Source organism: Eretmochelys imbricata, chromosome 3 (genome assembly GCF_965152235.1).
Source record: "Eretmochelys imbricata isolate rEreImb1 chromosome 3, rEreImb1.hap1, whole genome shotgun sequence".
In the NCBI taxonomy this organism is placed as follows: domain Eukaryota; kingdom Metazoa; phylum Chordata; order Testudines; family Cheloniidae; genus Eretmochelys; species Eretmochelys imbricata.
In genome coordinates this window covers 197,255,550-197,274,234 of record NC_135574.1, presented here as the reverse complement: position 1 = coordinate 197,274,234, position 18,685 = coordinate 197,255,550, and the positions used below count along the sequence as shown (strand labels likewise).

General features: G+C 41.2%; 1 protein-coding gene across 6 annotated transcripts in view; it reads left to right on the top strand.

Moving 5' to 3' along the window:
• The window catches only part of COMMD1 (copper metabolism domain containing 1), a 149,222-nt gene that overhangs the window by 97,293 nt on the left and 33,244 nt on the right, over positions 1-18,685 (top strand). The gene's annotated exons all lie outside the window — the stretch shown is intronic.

Genomic DNA, 18,685 nt, shown 5'->3' with positions numbered 1-18,685 from the left:
TTTGTCACAACTTTTGTTTAACGTTCAACCTTTCTAAGTCTTCTAAAATTCACATTTCTTTGCAATTTGGTGGCCCCCTGGAGGGTACAGGATGGGGTTAGTGACCAAAATTTGGGATCATTTGAGTTGGGGTTAGTGGCGATAAACACGATGCCATCAAAGAAATACCTGACTTCACCATCAGTTTCTCCTGCTAATGGAAACAATCTATAAGCCCCTGAATATGGCTAACTACCAGGATTTAAATGGGGTACCAGTATATGCCATTGTTAGGCTTGGAAGGATTAGTTTTTTTCAGTAAGTATAAGTAATTGTCAATTTCAGTATACAGGTACAAACCCCAGTGAAAAAATAAATGGTAGTTGAAATTTACAGATAGGCAACATAAGAAAATGCTGCTTCAGAACTTATCAGAGTTTGATTTGAGGATATTTACTTTGTATATTTTGACATGGGATGTTGACAATTTATAACTGTTAAAACAAAGTTCTAACTTTTTTAATCTGTTTGCTGTTGTTAAATAAGTCTGAAACCACAATTGTCTGATTCCCCCATAATTTCCCACAACTATGAAAATTTAAATAATCTAAACAAAAATCTTTTAAAAAATCAATAATGTCTGTCAAAATTACATAAAAAAATCAAATTCTGCCATGCCTAAAGTGATGGGATTCCTGTGGTGAAGCCTGGGACTGTGGGACCGCTGTGCCCCCTTAACTCTCCAGCCTGGGCTGTCCCTCACAAAATGCTTTGCTAGTGACAAGCAGCAAACCCCTCCAGGTGCTGTTACCACTCATCACAACCGCATGTGGAGCCCCACAGCCAGCTAGATTGCATGAATGCTCCCAGAGCCACTCATGAATCACACAGAGAAAGGCACCAGCTGAATTCTCCCAGCACTGTATCTTAGGAATATACTGTCTTGCACTGCTCAAGACGAGCAGTGCAAGTTTATTAATTGGTTCACCACTTCATCAATGGAAAGTGGATATACACCAGCCTTTATAAACCTGAACAGATTTACCAAACTCTTCAGGCAAACTCACTAGTAAAGATAAACAGTAAAAGAAGTTTATTGACTACAAAAGATAGATGTTAAGTGATGGGCAAAAAGTCAGAGTGATTACCAAAAGAAAAGAAAATATAAGCATGCACTCTAAACTCTCAACCCGATTAGACTGGGCAACGTCTATATTGTGCAGTTTTTCTCACCCCACTGGGTACTGCAGTTCATAGTACACAGGTTTCACCCTTGAAACCCCAGTTTCCTCTGTTGGAGTCTTCAGTCTTCTGAGTGTCCTTGTTGCTTGCAGCATAGATGGGGGAAGGAGAAATGTGAAGCACGTGGCCACTGTGTTCTGTTTTATACTCTTAGTCCATGTGCGTGGAGAACACAAGTCCAGGTATGTCTGGTGGAGCATTGCTGAGTCCCCAGGCAAGGTTGAGCAATTCCCCTGCTGTGGCCTTGAGCAGGTGAGTCATTGAATTGTAGCTCCCTTGCTGGACAACGGCTGTTGATGGTTTTTCGACACCCATTCGATCGTCAATTATCCCCCCTGGTTATTGCCTTTGGGGAGCTAATATCTGGGCGCTTGCCAAACCTACAGCATATTTTAGTGACAACTATACAACACAATCTTATAACTTCATATGCATTAATAATGTACATATTAGATGGAACAGTGGGGTTCAGCAGATCATAACCTTTCCCATGATACCTTAGAAGGCATGCTTTATATGCAAAAATCACAATTATATACACATGATGAATATGGGTTACAGGGTACTCCCCTGGGGTGTAGAGTCACACCTAACCATTATATAACTCCAGACTCAAGGTGAAATATACAATTTCATGGTAATAGAAGTGGAATTTATAAGGTATTCTGTGACTAATTTGCTCCCATATGTGAAACCAAATGTACCACCTGGTGGCTAGTATCAGATGTAAATGACCAACCGTGTTTTGAGTTTGACTATGTCAGCATAAAGGGGTTCAGGTCTCTGTACTGTTAACAAGCTGTGGAATTAAATGATGTAACAGCAAAAAGAAACGTTCTAAAAGTCCCCAGTGCATCAGTGAAGGACACTGTGCCCTCATTTTAATGAAGGTCAGAGCTGGTGTAGTAGTAAGGGAGAAACACTAAGCAGACATTTGCCAGCTGTTGCAAAAGCATTGCTGTTAATCTTTAAAGGGAGTTAATCTCTCTCTCCATGAGATTCAGTTTTACTTTTAAAAATATATATCTATAACTACTGTATCACAAATTGCTTCGTCTGAGCTGGTGAGTTAATACACTGTCTACTTGCATGACAGCCAAATCAGTATACCAGCCCTTGGAGGGTTTCAAAGATAGAATCCCTGAACAGTTGTCTAATGCTTTTCTTGTAATTTGTTAGACTTCATAAAATAGAATATAAAAAGAACAGTGTCAGAAGGTAAACCCAGTGACATTAATAAAAAATACCAAATTTGACAAGTTAAAAGTTGGCTGTTACTATTTTATCATCCTTGGAGACTGTGTAATTAATGTTTTAAAACCTGTATCAACCCATTAAAAATAGCACTGCTTTCAAGGGCACCTTAAGAGAGACTTTTATAAAGTTTTCCTGGGTCGTTTCACTTGGGATTTTCTATGATATTCTTCATAATACTGCAGGTAAAGTGTGTCTGTGTGTGTGTGTTTATATAATGTGCTAGGTGCTTTTGTTTATAAACTATTGGCAGAAGGATTAGTTTTTGGTTGAACATACTGAAAAGATCAAACCATTATGGATATTAGCAAAGCCCATCGTCAGCAAAACAGCTTCCTCAGCACTAAAGATGGGCCCAAGCCAAAACATTTCTTTTGTTAACTTGTCCCATTCTGTTGCCCCTTGTTTATTACCTTTGGCATATTATCTAAATTCTGGGTTGTGAACTCTCTGGGGAGGGACTATTTATATGAATGATGCCTATTACAATGGGGCTCTAATTTCTATTTGGGGGCCCTTAAGTACTGGTACAATTAAAAAGACTACCATTACCACAATTTGAAGAGGTAGGAATCTGAACTTTGTAGCATCCAGAGGGATGATTTTAATAAAGACCCATTAATTGAATGATGATAAACAGGTTCATCGAAGTAAGTTACATGGATTAAACATTAATTTTGAGTACTAGTAAAGAACTCACTTTTTTGAGAATCAAAAAGAGAGAAGGGAGAAACCTACCACCATTCTGACTTAGTTTAGTTTAGCAGTTTAAGGGGAAATGGGGGGGATCTCAAAAACATGTGCCCATAGCCCCAGGCACACACACAATCCTCCTCCTATATTATATTTAGAATTGTTTTCTATATGGGTTCATAACTTGTTTCAGGAACCATTAATTGGGGACTGGAGGGGAGAGGAGCAGTTCTAAATGCAAAGCTAATTCCCTGTCCACATTATCTCAGGAAAGTCCTTTTAACCAAGGGAATTGTTAAGACCCATTTTATGGTATTCAGTGGCATTCTACCAACTCTGCAGTAGACAAGAATAAATATATGTCAAGCATACCACCATGTACGTCTTTCTCAAAACTCCTTTAGTTATTTATTGAATTCTCTTTTAAATTTGTGAGTGCATTGAGAGCTCTTGAAAGTGAGACACTGTTGTTGGCTCTGAGTTAAGCATAATGCAACTAGTGCACTCCAGACTTCTTCATGCATCTCTTGCAATGCATCTCTCTCTCTCACACACTGCTAATACTATATCCCCAAGTTCTTCCAAAATAGATAGACAAAGTGGGTGAGGCAACACTGGGTTTTGGACAAGCTTCTGTTGGTGAGAGAGACAAGCTTTTGAGTTCTTCAGGTCTTCAGGCTCTGTGTAAGCTTGAAAGCTTGTCTTTCTCACCAACAGAAGTTGGTCCAATAACCAATATTACCTCATCCACCTTGTCTCTCTAATATCCTTGGACAAACAGGGCTACAACAACACTGAAAACAGATAGGCAGTATCTGAAAGTGGTGGTGGTGGTTTTGGGCACAAATAAGCACCAGCATGAGGTAATTGAACCCAGCTTCATTAATTAATGAAGCTAATTATGTTTTCAAATCTCCAGAGATGAAGGCAAAGTAATGTACGTCGGTAGGAACAATGTGAACTTTTGTATACTTCACTGGGTTCTGCATTAACTAACAATTCAAGAAAAAAGATTTGAGCATCTTTGTGAATAGTTCAAAGAAACTCACTGCTTAGTATGCAACAGCTGTCCAATTAAAACCAAACATAATGTTAGGATGCTGTCAAGGTTCCTTCCCCACTCTGAACTCTAGGGTACAGATGTGGGGACCTGCATGAAAACCTCCTAAGCTTACTTTTACTAGCTTAGGTTAAAACTTCCCCAAGGTACAAGCTATTTTACCTTTTGCCGTTGGACTTTCGCTGCCACCACCAAACGTCTAACCGGGTTTATTATTGGGAATGAGCCGTTTGGAAACGTCTTTCCCCCCAAAATCCTCACCAAAACCTTGCACCCCCCTTCCTGGGGAAGGTTTGATAAAAATCCTCACCAATTTGCATAGGTGACCACAGACCCAAACCCTTGGATCTTAAGAACAATGAAAAGAAGCATTCAGTTTCTTACAAGAAGAATTTTAATAGAAGAAAAAGTAAAAAGAATCACCTCTGTAAAATCAGGATGGTAAATACCTTACAGGGTTTAGTCAGATTCAAAACATAGAGTATCCCTCTAGGCAAAACCTTAAGTTACAAAAAGACACAAAGACAGGAATATCCATTCTATTCAGCACAGCTTATTTTCTCAGCCATTTAAAGAAATCATAATCTAACTCATATCTAGCTAGATTACTTACTAAATTCTAAGACTCCATTCCTGTTCTGTCCCCAGCAAAAGCATCACACAGACAGACTCAGACCCTTTGTTTTTCCCCCCTCCAGCTTTGAAAGTATCTTGTCTCCTCATTGGTCATTTTGGTCAGGTGCCAGCGAGGTTATCCTAGTTTGTTAACCCTTTACAGGTGAAAGGGCTTTTCCTCTGGCCAGGAGGGATTTTAAAGGTGTTTACCCTTCCTTTTATATTTATGACAGATGTCATAAAACTGAAAATAAAAAATAATTATATGCACTCATCTGCAATACCGTGTTGAGTTCTGGTCATCTAGTCTAAAAAAACTGATAGGAATAGAAAGAATTCATGGGTAAGCAGTGAAAATAATTAGAGGTATGGAAAAACTTCCAGAATTAGAGAGATTGAAAAGATTGGGACTGTACTTGTGTTAGAGAAGAGGTGAGTAAGAGGGGACATTATAATGATATCAAAGTAATAAATGTTGAAAAGAAGATAGATAGGGTAAATGGTAGGGCCCATTCTTATCATTCAAAAACAAAGGGACATCCAAGAAGTTACTAAACTGAAAAGCAAGACATTTAAAACAAGTAAAAGGAAATATTTTTGTTTCCATAATGCACCATTTGTCTGTGGAATGCCTGGTGTCAATGATATCTTGTGGCAAAGAGCTGAGCAGCATTTTAAAAAGAATAGCACGTATTTATATGACTAAATGGAACCCTAGAGCTACATCTGTAAAGATTAAAAAAGTTTAAAACAGTTCAGAGTTGGAAAGGAATATAAACCCTAGTGCTTGAGGACACAAGCCAACCTACAAATTATTTTGGAGAAGTTCAATGGCCTGTGTTATACAGGAGCACAGACTAGATGAGCACAACAATCCTTTCTTGCCTTGCAATCTCTGAAAAATAAACGGTTGGGGTTTTTTTGATAGGTTTATGATTTCAGTGTCTGGGGCCAGCCAAGAATGGGGTTGTGCCTAGACACTGTACAAACACAGTAGCAGACAGTCCCTGCCTTGAAGAGTTTACAAGCTAAAGAGACATGGGGCAGAAAGGGATATTACAGACAAGCAGAGAGAACAGTATGTTGGTCTACAAATATCATTTTAGTGCCATGATTTTTTTAAAATGGGTGGTATTTGGTTCTGTGGGGTTAGCTACATGAAAAAATAAGGTGAAAAAGAGAGAACCATGGGCAAGGGGGATAGGGCAGAGGAAAAGAGGGAGGAGCAGAAGGAGACTATTATGAGGGGAAGATGATGCTGAGGGGAAGAGATTGTGAGGGAGGAGCAGGTAGAAGGGGTTTGGCGCAAACCATCACTCCCATAATGCAGAGACTGTCCTGTTGAAATTGTTAAATGATACTCTGACATCACCAGTGTCCCTTCTGTCTTCAGTCTCTGGCTGACTCCTCCCTGCAGTTTCTTTCCCCAAGACTATGTCACTGGTAGGAGGTGGAATAGCACATAGGTCCTAGCGCCTCAGGGGAAGGGGGTGTCTCCCCTGAACAGTTCTGGGTTTAGAGGTTGCTGGTTAGGAAGAAACTTCTCATAGAGGTAGGTTATTCCATAACTGTCCACTTCCTGCACCTTCCTTGGAAGCCTCTGATAGTGGCCACTGTCAGAAGTAGGATACTGGATTAAATGAACCATTGATCTGATCCAGTACAGCAGTTCCTATGTTCCTGTGAAGGACTAGAGTGAAATGGTGCACACTAGCCTAATCTCCTCCTCCCAAACCTATTCCATTATCAATATTAAGACAGCAATAAAGGAAAAACCTGACTCACTTGTGCTATCTTAATGTCACTGGGTTCACTGCTACCTGTGTGAAGTCATGTACTAGATGAGTTTCAAGGAGAGATTATAGGTTTTGTTGTTCAGATTGTCTAAATTGTGTTTCTGCTCTCTTACTGAGTTCTAATTTCTTGCCCCACTCACTTTCTGGTAGTCACTACAAGCTGAGTCTTGCTGAGTGCCTCATGCAACATACAGAACACTCTCAATGCCTATTGAAGCAAGTCAGAGTTGAGGATGCTGAGGACATCAGAGAATGAGACCCAAATTGTGTATATATAAACTGAGGTGGAGGCCTTCGACCTACCATGTTGTCTGTTAGCAGGATCTCTAAGGGATCAACCAGTTTCATAGGTGAACCTACCTGTACATATTTAGAAATCTGATCAGGTGTTGGACTCATGTGAGTATTGTTGTAACTTGAACTGCTATAGTCTTATTGTTATGAGGAGGCTACAGCCAAATGCCTCTCCCTTTAAGAGTAAATTATTCTGGATTGCTTCCTTTTGTGTTGCCCGCCTTCCTAAAAGAGAGAACAGCACTGCCTTCTGTCTCAATGCCATTTATCTCTCTATCTTGTACGATGATATAATTCACCACTGAAGTATCAGGTGCCCCCACAAATCATGAGTCATGTGCACAAAAATGCATTTTTCTTTCTCTTTCACTTCTGTTCCGTGTACTGGACTGTTTTTGTGATTGTATTATTGTGGGAAGGCTCGGTGGGATTTACGTTTTGCTCTGAAAGCACTGAAGTTAGAAGTCAGCCTGATGTCTTTCAGGAATGAGTTCCAGGGTCAGTTGCCAGAAGGCTGTGTTTCCTGCATACACAAATTTCACTCTTGAGGTGAACATTTCAGTTGTTTTTTGCTGGAACGTAACTGTCATTGAAAGTCATGGTCACAGAGGCAACTTGGAGTAATCCACTGGAGATCCCAGGTTTGGAGACTATTGTCCAGTCACAGGCATGAAAGCGAAGGAAACGTCCTCTTACTGTAGCTCTTCAGCAGGAGCAATGACCTTAAATCTGCCTAGGGAAAAGTTCCAGATCACAAGAAGTCTGCTTGATAAGGGAGCCTATAGAAAGCTGGAAGGCACTTCACAGATACGTGCCACAGAGCAAGTCCTGTAAAAGCTGACTGCACGATGAGGATAGAGACTGGAATTTATGGTTACGGGGGGGAGAGGGGAGGAGATAATCCTGCTTTCAGAGTAGAAATTACATAAAATTAAGTCTGTCATTCACATGCACCTCTGCGCTTCAGATGGGGTTAAGTCCTCACAAATTTTCAAGGTCCCGTCCTGATATTTTCAGAACATGACTTGTTGCCAAAGTTTGGGGTGGGGAAGGAGAATGACCCACTAAAAATAGCTGCTGGGTAGTATCAGAAGTTTATACTTTCCCATGCACAAATATCTGGAGTTTTCATATGTGAGTAACTTTATATAAACAGTGGATCATTATTACAGTTGTTAAATCACTGTTCTGCAGTTCTCTTATGGAAATGGATTTGACTTACTACTACTTGTCCTTGAATTTAAACAGAAATGTAGAGCATTTTCCTCTGAATCAACTCTCCTTCTGAAAAGATGTAGTTAAGTGTGAAGTCTGTCAAAAGAAACGTGAAATATTGTGAGTTTAAAAAAAAAACAACCTTGATGGCAAGTCTGCTTTTTAAGGGCACAATGAAAAATGGTGTTCTGATCTGTTCTGATGGATTCAGTTTTTTAAAAATCTGATGTGTGTGGTGCAGTGACTGCAATGCAGATTTTGTACTTCACTCACAGCTTCATTCGCTCCTCTAACAAATTATGAAATTACGTGTTTAATAAAACAAAGTTATAGTATGAACTAAGGCAAAGGGCAGGGCCTAAGGCCCTGTTAATGGGACTCTGCTTGGATAGAGTCTTTGTAGGACTGGCATGCTCATAGTTTCGTAGCTTCAGCTTTCATCCTCTTTCTTAGCTTTTCTCTCTCCATGGGGAAAGAGAGGTGGACAGTAGGGTAGTTATGTATTACAGATATTAGCAAGTGTGAGTTTCAGTAAAATAGTGGTGAAAAATTTGCAAATCTTTAACTCTCTTTTTTCCCCCAAAAGAAATACCATTCACTCTTTCATTATCTCCATGACTGCGAATGGTGCTGGTGTCTGTCAGTGGGCATGATCAAAAGCTCATTGAAGTCAGTGGCAGGACTCTCTTTGACTCTAATGGCCCAACAAGAGCTGCAATTTTACTGATACTTCCCTGCAGAGAGCCCTGAAGCTGTAATAAAGCAATGCCTCTCTGCTTTAGGTTATAAGATCGCTTCCAATATAATCCTGATTTTGGACTTTTTATACATACAACTTTTACACTGAAATTTCTCAGTCTGAGACCAGATAGGGGAAAAAAAATTTCAGTGTCTTGTCCTTTTTCAAATTGTAGTCTATATTTTGTCTGCTTTTACTTCACAATTATTCTGTAAAATTAAACTCATTATGTAGGTCCTAATAAGGATTTGTGCTTTGCAATAGTGATATAACTTCTAATAGTCCCTTTCTCCATTGCAATGGTATTTTCAAGCCATCAGTGTAGTAAAAGGAAGTTCTCATATTATTTCAGTGTAATCAGTGGCACTTCTAACTGTTGAGTCTTTCTGTTTATAGTAACAATACTTTCTGTTTATAGTAAAAATGCTGGCCAGTGCCTCATGACGTCTGTTATGTGTTGTTGTTGTTTGAGTGCCCCTGACCTGCTAGTGAGATTTATAAGGTTCTTCAGGTGTTTGAAAACCCTTTTGTAATCGCTATTGAATAGGTGGGAGCACTCTGATAAATTTTAAGTTGCGATTTTTAAAGTTGCTTAAAATCAAATTCCATGATATTGGGAGTCCCATGAGATCTTTCAGAGGTGGTGGGTGGTTATGCATTTGTTTAATGAGCTTGGCACTGTACAACAGAAATGATCCCTGTCCTGAAGAACTTGCAGACTAAGAAGTTGTCATTTATAAAAAGGACTTGTCTCCTGCAGGGAAACTGTATAGATTTCCAATCATTACTAGCCATAGTTCACCTCCAGTGTTTACTCCAGGGGGAATTCTGTGCAGAAAGTGACAGGGAAGCAAAGGGAAACCATGCCCCAAACAGAGGCGAGGCATAGGGGATACACGGGGTCACGTGACACTGCCCCCCTCCATTTCTGCAAGCACAGAGCTGCCCGGCTGAGGGAGGGTGACACTCAGTTCTGATGATTCTGCAACTACATGCCGCCTTCTGGGTCCTAGTGCTGGTCGTGCTCCTCTTCTGTGTGCTGTTGTCTGTACAACAGTGAGTGCCTGTTGTGGGGTAGGGCAAGAGGGGTGGGGTGGGGGAAGAGGGTGAGGTGATGGGGAAAGAAGCAGTGGGGATGGGTAGGGCAGGGGGGAGGGGCAGGAGAGAGTGGGTAGGGGAAGCGGATGGGGCAGGGGGCAGTGGAGAAGAGGAGATAGGGGAATCGGGGGTGGGGAGTGGGAGCCCAACGTGCAGTGTCCCCAGCACTGGCCAGCAGTAGCTGCAGTTGGGGTTCTCCCATTAAGCAGGCCCATCGAACCCCCACCCAGACAAACTCCCCCCTCCCCTGAACCTTGACTATCCCCATGAGCCTCCCGCACCCAGACCCCCAAACCACTGAGCCCCAACCAGCTGCACCCAGACTCCCACCCCACCAAGCCTCCACTGCCTCAGCACCAGGATGCCCCGATAACCCCCCCACCCAGACCCCCCCGCTAAAGCCTAACCACCTTCACCTAGGGCACCCCTCATTCCCCCTCCTCCCCCTCAGAGCCCGTGTGCATCCAGATCCCCCACTGAGCCACCCGCATCCAGATTGCCCCCCACAGAACCCTGTCAACCCACACGTGGATCCCTCCACAGTAAGCCCCTCTACCCTTGGATCCTGCTGGGCTGAGTCTGCCTGCCCACACCTGGTACAGAGGGGCAGGCCCAGCCCTAGTGCTACGTCAGGGTCAGATGCAGCCTCACGACTGAGTCCATGTCCTAGGGTGGAGAGGGGGCTGCAGGATGATCTCCCACCTTCATGCAGCCAGTGGCCTGTACTGCCGTACTGGAGCCTCCACATTTATTTTCTGACAGATGAAATTTGCAGAATTTTGCAATATTTTAAAATATTGTGCAGAATTCCCTCAGGAGCAAATGTTAGGGGCCCTGGCATGGAGTAGCTGTTGGCATTTTAAGAACCCTTTCATCTAACTCTGCTTTGGCGAAGCTGTACGTATTGCAATGCTTAAAACACCAGCAGATAGTCCACACTAGCATTTCCGACATTTCTGACTTTGGAGCTGAATGACAGTGTGAAACAGTGGGAAAGGTTTGCAAAAATTTCCTAGTATAGGTAAGGCCCAAAAACCCAAGAGAACGGCAATACAGATTAACAGCACTTCCTGAACCATAAAGAGATAATATGGTTCAGTCCCACCTATGTGGATATTAGATTGAAATTTAAAAGCCATCTTGTAGCTCAAGGTAAAAGACATAAGCAAAAAACTTTATATTTAGCCCATTTATACCCAGGCTAGGCCTGGCAAGAACACAACACACTGGCATAAGTTTTAATTCAGCTCACCGTAGCCAGGCTGAACTTTTTCATAGCATGGCTGAACTGTGAGCAAGTTTTAAAATGATTATTGAACTGTTATTTTTATAATCTAGACGAACCCTTCTGCCCTATATACATCAACTTTTAACCAAGCCTGTAGCTAGTGACATGTTTTGTGTTCAGATGCAGCACAGCTAACTCTTGGTTAGTGTGTATGGCAGCTAACCCTGTAGTGCCCTTACCAGTGGCGTAGGCTTGGTATTCTTGTAGCAAGGTGATGAGGAGCCGTTTTGCTGTATTGTCATGTCTGTGCATCTAGGCCAGCAGTCTTTCCTCCTCCCAGCCCTCTGCACAGTAAGCGTAGAGTGCAGTGACTCGTTGCATCACGGCTGCTAGAGAGAGTGTGTTACACAGAGAGAAGGTGGGTGAGGCGAGGTCTTTCATTGGATCAACTTCTGTCGGTGAGAGAGACACGCTTCCAGGCCACAATGCCAATAAAAGATACTGCCTCACCCACCTTATTTCTCCAATCCCCTGGGACCAACCCAGCTCCAGCAACACTGTTACACAGAGGCCGATGCACAAACACGCTTGACGTGTTTCTTATGCAAAAACTGCCATGTGGCCAAAACCACGTGTGTTAGAACCAGGTCAAATGAATGTCAGAGCCCAGTAACAAAACCTGATTGAACTTGTAGGATACATCTGCACTGCTGCTGGGGGGTGTAATTCCCAGCTCAGAAAGAAGTAGTCTAGATCTGATTGAGCTAGCACACTAAAAATAGCAGTGTGGCCAAGGCAGATCGGGCTAAATGCCTGAGCACCTACCTAGGGTCTCAGGTGGATTGTTATCAAGCAGCTACCCCAAGCCACCTGTGCCACTGAGGCCGCACCACTATTTTTAACATGGTAGCTGAGTCAGAACCTGTCAGCACACAATACTCAAATAATTAAACCAGCAAGAGCGTCTCATGGCCCTAGTGACAGTACGAATTTGTGAGTCTTATGACAGGGTTCATTTTTCATGGTCATATTTTTTCCCTTTAAAATATTAAAAAAACATAAACAAAGAAAACTCTTGTTCTTCATCCATCTGCTCTTCTGCTTCCAATCAACCCATGTAATCTTGCACCTTCCATACCAGAGCAAAAGCACATGTTGTTCTGAAAGAAACAAAAGAGAAGTTTTAGAACAACATGTCTCTAACATTTGGTAAATTAAAGTAATTTAGTCTTTTGTTTGCTTTTGGAACGAACCACTAATAGAGTCTTTGTTAAAGCTAAATGGCAATCTGAAGCCAAGATTTCAAACCCAATGACATTGCTCAACACCTCTGAAAATCAGGCCTGCTCCTTAGGTATCTTGAGCCTGGTCTGTTCACAGGTTTTTGGGCTGGTATAGCTATTTCAGTTCGGAGTGTGATTTCCCTTCCCTTTCCCCTCCACACACAAACTCACCAGAAATAGTTATACTGGCGCTTTCCTAGTCTGGATACAGTTGTTCCAATATAAAGGTGCCTTATACTGGTATAGCTTATTTGCCTTCCACACAGGAGTAAGTTATACTGCTATACATACATAAACACATGCATATACTGGTATTACTGCATCCAGATTGAGGGAGTTGGTCCAGTGTGACTATCCAGGTTACTGGTTGTACTGCTATGCCACTATAATTGATGTGAGTCAACTTTTGTGTGTATGAAAGCTTTAAATATGGGTTTAGGTGTCTAAAGCCTTGACTACACATACAAATTTCCCCGTCTTGGTTTGAGTGTCCACACGTGATGCGGTTAACGAAATCAGTTAAATCCGTGTAACTTTTCTGTGTAGAGGCCTATGAAAGTGCCAGAGAATTTCAAAGTAGTTGAAATTTGAATTCTAAAAAGATATGTACATTTCTGTGCTGAATGCCTCCTGCAGCCTGGTTACACTGGAGACAGCATATATTTCTGGGATTAGCTCGGTTTTCATTTTAGATTTGCCCTTCATCTTTAAAAAAAAGCAGTGCTAGTTTTAACATTTTATTTTAACCACTGTTTGATTTAAATCTGCTCTGAGGTGGATTAGATGTTATGGTGGTTAAAATGCTGGTGACCATCCTGCCATACCCAGGCTGAATTGGCAGTAGCAATGGTGGGAAATAGAAAAAAATCAAAGCCTCCTGTAGACAACCCCCATAGTCATTGCAGATTCTGGATGTTACGAGACCTGAAAATAGAAAATGACCTGGATATTTAGAAATTAAGCACCGGTTGGTAAAGCTGCTGGCTGTAGCACTTCAGTTTTGCAGGTGTGTTTTTTAAAAAGCCCAACAACAACAAATTAAACAAAGCAACACAGAGATGTCAAACAGGAATAGAAAGAAGCGTACAGATTTGCACGGGAAGGAACACAGTAACATATCTTTATTGTAAACAAGGAAGGAAATGTGCTTCTAGGATCCGATATCCCTCAATGGAAAACTTTTAGGCGACTTCACATATCCTTGCAGCCCTTGCTCTGACAGCCAATAAATGAAGGTGGTGCTTTCTATTCTTTAATATCCTTGTGAGAACCTGCAATGGGAAGTCTGGCAGAGGGAGGGGAGCCAACATCATCTGGAGAAAGTGTAATTAAGAAATAAAACAGGAAGCTGATGCTCTGCCAAAAACATAGCTTATCCCTTTCAGTTTTTAAATGTATGTATTGATCCAAAGGGAGTGGCATTCCAAATAAATGTAATTTAATTTAGTTGTGAAAGCCCTGCCTGTCTATAATGCCAACAGTGCCTGTTTTGTACAGTACTTGGTGTACCTGGCATCTAATACAGTATTTTTAATTGTTTTAAGACTTCTTGAACCCTGCTGGCTATTTGAGCTGCAGGGCACAAAGATGAGGAAGGGTCTGGAAAACAGACTCTAAACACAATACCTATTTCTCATTCACAGTAAGGTTTCTTCACACCACTCTGGCAGAAATCAGAAATTCATGAGAACTCTTTTTAAAAAAAAACAAACAGCAAGATTTGGGAATAGTGGTAGGCAGGGCACAGAGGACTGAGGGAATGTGTGGGGTAGTTTTCTATCCAGTCCAGCAAGGCTGAGGGATAGAATGGAAAGTCCCCACACCTAGAGGATAGGAGAGCATAAATTAAGTTCCCCTCCATTCAGTGGACAGGGAGGTTGCATTTTTGTGTGTGCATTCAAGGTTCGATATTGATTCTAAGATGTTCATCCACTAATGGGGGACAGGTGGCTTCCCCCTAAAGTTTGGCAGAGGGCCGGGGAGGATCAAAATATCATGATTTGTTGTAGTCTCCCAATTTAATGTTTGGAATTAGCAAGGGTGTGGCAAGGAAGAAAGGAGAAATCTAACATATGGAATGGAAGAAATGTGGTTGCATACAGGGCTTTTCATGCTCAAGGTGCTGTATTCCAAAGTGTTACCTAAAGCATGCTATTGGAGTAAGACCAGTGGTGATAATATCTTTCCAAAGCAGGCCGCAACCTTCAACTCTGGCTTATTTCTACTAGTAAAATGGGAGCCTCTCTTAGTTTTGGAAAGGATTTGCTTGCTGCTTAAGGTGAAGCTCCGTGACCACCATTGCAGCAAATTCAGAATTATATGAGCGGGAGAGAAAGCATAAGGAAAGACAAGGACAGAAGCTGAATTGATCAGATCTCTCACTGGCACTCAAGCTCTATATTTCTTCCCTTAAAAAGTCCTTGAAAAATAGGTGACGTCTAGAAGTATTTTAATGACATCTACTTCCCATTTGATTTTTTCCTACATTAGGTAAACTGATTCTAGCCTTTGCCTGTTGCTTTTGCCTCATCTGGTTACTGGAATTCAGTCTTTTTTTATAGGCCAGGCACCATGACTTATAGAGTACACTGTTTAGCAAGATGTAATTTTCTGCAACTCTCCTCTTCTGTTTTCTCCTCTTTTCTCTGGTCTCTCTTTCTTGTTTCATGAGCCTAGTTCATGTTACTAGCAAATTCAAAACAGATATGACGACTTCCACTTAATCTCTTTGTGCCTCAAGTTCCTCATCTGTAAACTGAGGGAAATACTTAAGGGTGTTGCAAGGCTTAATTCATTATTGGGTGAAACTCAGCCCATTGCAGAGGTCCTGCACAAGACCCTAAGTAATGTAAGCAATACTTATGCCCTTACTGCGATTCTAAAGTGGGGTCTAATTAAGTGGCACGTAGGCTCTTGTGTGTCCTCTGCGTGGGTGAATTTCACCCTAATGCTTTAAAGCACTTTGAGCTGCTTGGATGGAAGGTGCTATTGAAATGCAAAGTACTAGAGAGAGAGAGAGAGAGAGAGATTGTTTTTTAAAGAATCTAGCCTTAATCCCGGGATTTTGACAGTGATAACCTCATCTCCCATTTTCCCATCTGAGGCAAAAGTTGTAGAACGTAAAATACAGAACAGTATTTATGATCTGTTGCACAGAAAAGTCATACTCCAGAAGGAGTTCTCTTATAGATACTGAATGGTTTATTCATAAAAAGGACTAGTTCTAGTTTTAATGCATCTTGATTCTATACTTGACGTAATTTCCACACTTACTTAAATAAATCATCCAAGCAGCACTGGAAAGTGATTTTACTCTGCAATTCTGCCAGCTGATTGAGTATATCAGTAGTTAGGCATGTCGATCCAAGAAAGCAAGCTTAACAAAAAAGAATTTAAGTGATCTTCAAAAAAGAACTAGATAAGTTCATAGAGAATAGATCCATCAATGGCTATTAGCCAGGATGGGCAGGGATGGTGTCCCTAGCCTCTGTTTGCCAGAAGCTGGGAATGGGCGACAGAGGATTGATCACTTGATGCTTACCTGTTCTGTTCATTCCCTCTGGGGTACCTGGCAATGGCCACTGTCGGAAGACAGGATACTGGGCTAGATGGACCTTTGGTCTGACCCAGTTTGGCCATTCTTATGATCTATCAATTATGCCGACATAAAAGATTATTGCTGTAATCTCACAATGCTTTATTTACTATTTTTTAAAATACTGTAATATTGTACCTAACAATAGCGACCACACACAATTTTCACAATAAAAATAAGTTGGTTTCAAATGGTACTTTAATATGAGAATTTAATTGGCATTCTGTTTATGTTTATACATATCTATTATCTGAAACTCTGGTATGAGCCACCGTCATAAATTTTGACTATAATGTTTCCATTATCCAGAATAATTATCCTATGTCTAGAAGACTGGCTTATTATTCTTGCTGTTTCTGACGTACTAACACTACTGCTTTATGCTCTTGAAAAGGACATTAGTGATTTTTGTCCAAAACACCTAATCCAAAGGTTCAGCTAATCTCAATCAATAATGAATTAACAGTCTCCTGGCAACATCTGGAAGCATGTATTCACAGTAGTTATGACTCAGGTCCCTTTTCAGTAATGAAAAGAAACATGAGATGGATAATCACAAATGCAAGATAATTAACTAGTTTAGACCTTATGCATACATGACTTGTTTGATGTCAGGCTTCCCATTTACACATTGTGGTTTGATTTAATTTTTTTCTTTAGTTGGGAGAATGTATAAGAAATCCTCATTGAAAGGTATTGGGAGAGTAGATGAAAGAGGCCGCTATTCTGGTAGCAGGGCATAAGGATTCACATAGGGTAAAAATTTGATATAGGAGTGAGCAACTATTTAAAAAAGGAAATAGCAACAGGTTAAATATGATTTCTAAAATAGAAAGATGGCAAGGGCTGGAAATAATAATAAACTCACATATGAAATAGTCATGGATTCAAAAAGAGCATAACAAACAAACAACTAACTTTTCAGCATCAAACTGTTAAGATGTCAGCTTTCTGTTTAATTCTTTATTTTATATAACATTTAAATATATATATTTTTTCTTTGTAATTAGATGTGCTGATTAAAATCTATTTTATGATACAGTGGAGTTTCCTGTAACACTTTGAGAGCAAAATTTTCCCTTATAAAGTTAGTGGGACATTTTGAGAGGTACAAGCATGAGAAAGTTAATGTGTGTACGCATGCTCGTAAATCTGTCATTTAATGCTCAAAATGATAGATGGAAAATTTTCAATACATTAATAACATAAAAGCAGTTAAATTAAATTTACTGCACAATACCCAATAGCCTCATGCTCCTGGAATTTCTCCAACCTCTACAATCTTTTCTATTTAATCTGTGATATTACTTGATTGATTCTACATTAAAAGAATTTTTAAAAAAAATCTGAAAGAGAGGTAATTTTTTTCCTGTGCTGACATAATAATTGTTAGCTTAAGAGAGTCTCAGTTCATGTAATGCCAAAATAATAAAGGGAAACTTGGAGGTGCTCTGAATACCAAGTATTTGTACTCATTGTGTCTGTTGGATGAAGAATTATGGAAATGCATTGCACTTTACCCTAGGGTTTTTGAATGTCACAATTAAAAGATTATTAGGCATGGTCAAGCCCCAACTAAACAAACTAGAGGCTATCCAAAATTGGCCCCGGCCGAATCGGAAAAAGCAAGTCTGGGCATTCCTGGGTGTGGTGGGGTACTACCAACGATTTATTCCCCATTTTGCTACCAGAGTGAGTCCCCTGACAGACCTGATAAAAGCCCGGGGTCCAGACATGGTGAAGTGGACAGATGCCGCAGAGAAAGCATTCATGGATCTGTGGACAGCCCTCTGCAATAACCCTGTGCTTATAGCCCCAGACTTCAAAAAAGAATTCATTTTACAAACAGATGCATCTGAAGTAGGATTGGGAGCTGTCCTATTGCAGATGGTCGGAGATGACGAACACCCAATCCTCTATCTCAGCAGGAAACTCCTCCCGAGAGAGCAGAAGTATGCTGTGGTTGAAAGAGAGTGCCTAGCTGTGAAATGGGCCATGGAAACGCTACGTTACTACCTTCTGGGATGACAGTTTACCCTTGTGACCGACCGTGCACCCCTCCAGTGGATGCAGCAAAATAAAGAGAAGAATGCAAGGGTGACCAGATGGTTCCTGTCCCTACAACCTTTCCAATTCACCATACAACACTGGACTGGAAGTCACGATGGCAATGCAGATGGCTTGTCACGAGTACACTGCCTGACATCCCAAGTTGCCCAACCCCATAGTGTTGAGCAGGGGGGGATATGTGACAGGGTCAGGCCAGATGGCTACAGGAGAGTGATAGAAGGCAGAGATATTAGCCCCAGGTTAAGTAGGTCCCTTTTCCCTGAGTAAGCTAACAGGGAAGGTTCCAGAACAATCAGGAACCTTCTGGAGACAATTAAGACTGACAGGCTGATTAGGACACCTGCAGCCAATCAAGAAGCTGCTAGAATCAATTAAGGCAGGCTAATCAGGGCACCTGGGTTTAAAAAGGAGCTCACTTCAGTTTGTGGTGTGTGTGAGGAGCTGGGAGCAAGAGGCACTAGGAGCTGAGAGTGAGAACGCGGACTGTTGGAGGACTGAGGAGTACAAGCAGGACGAAGGTGCTA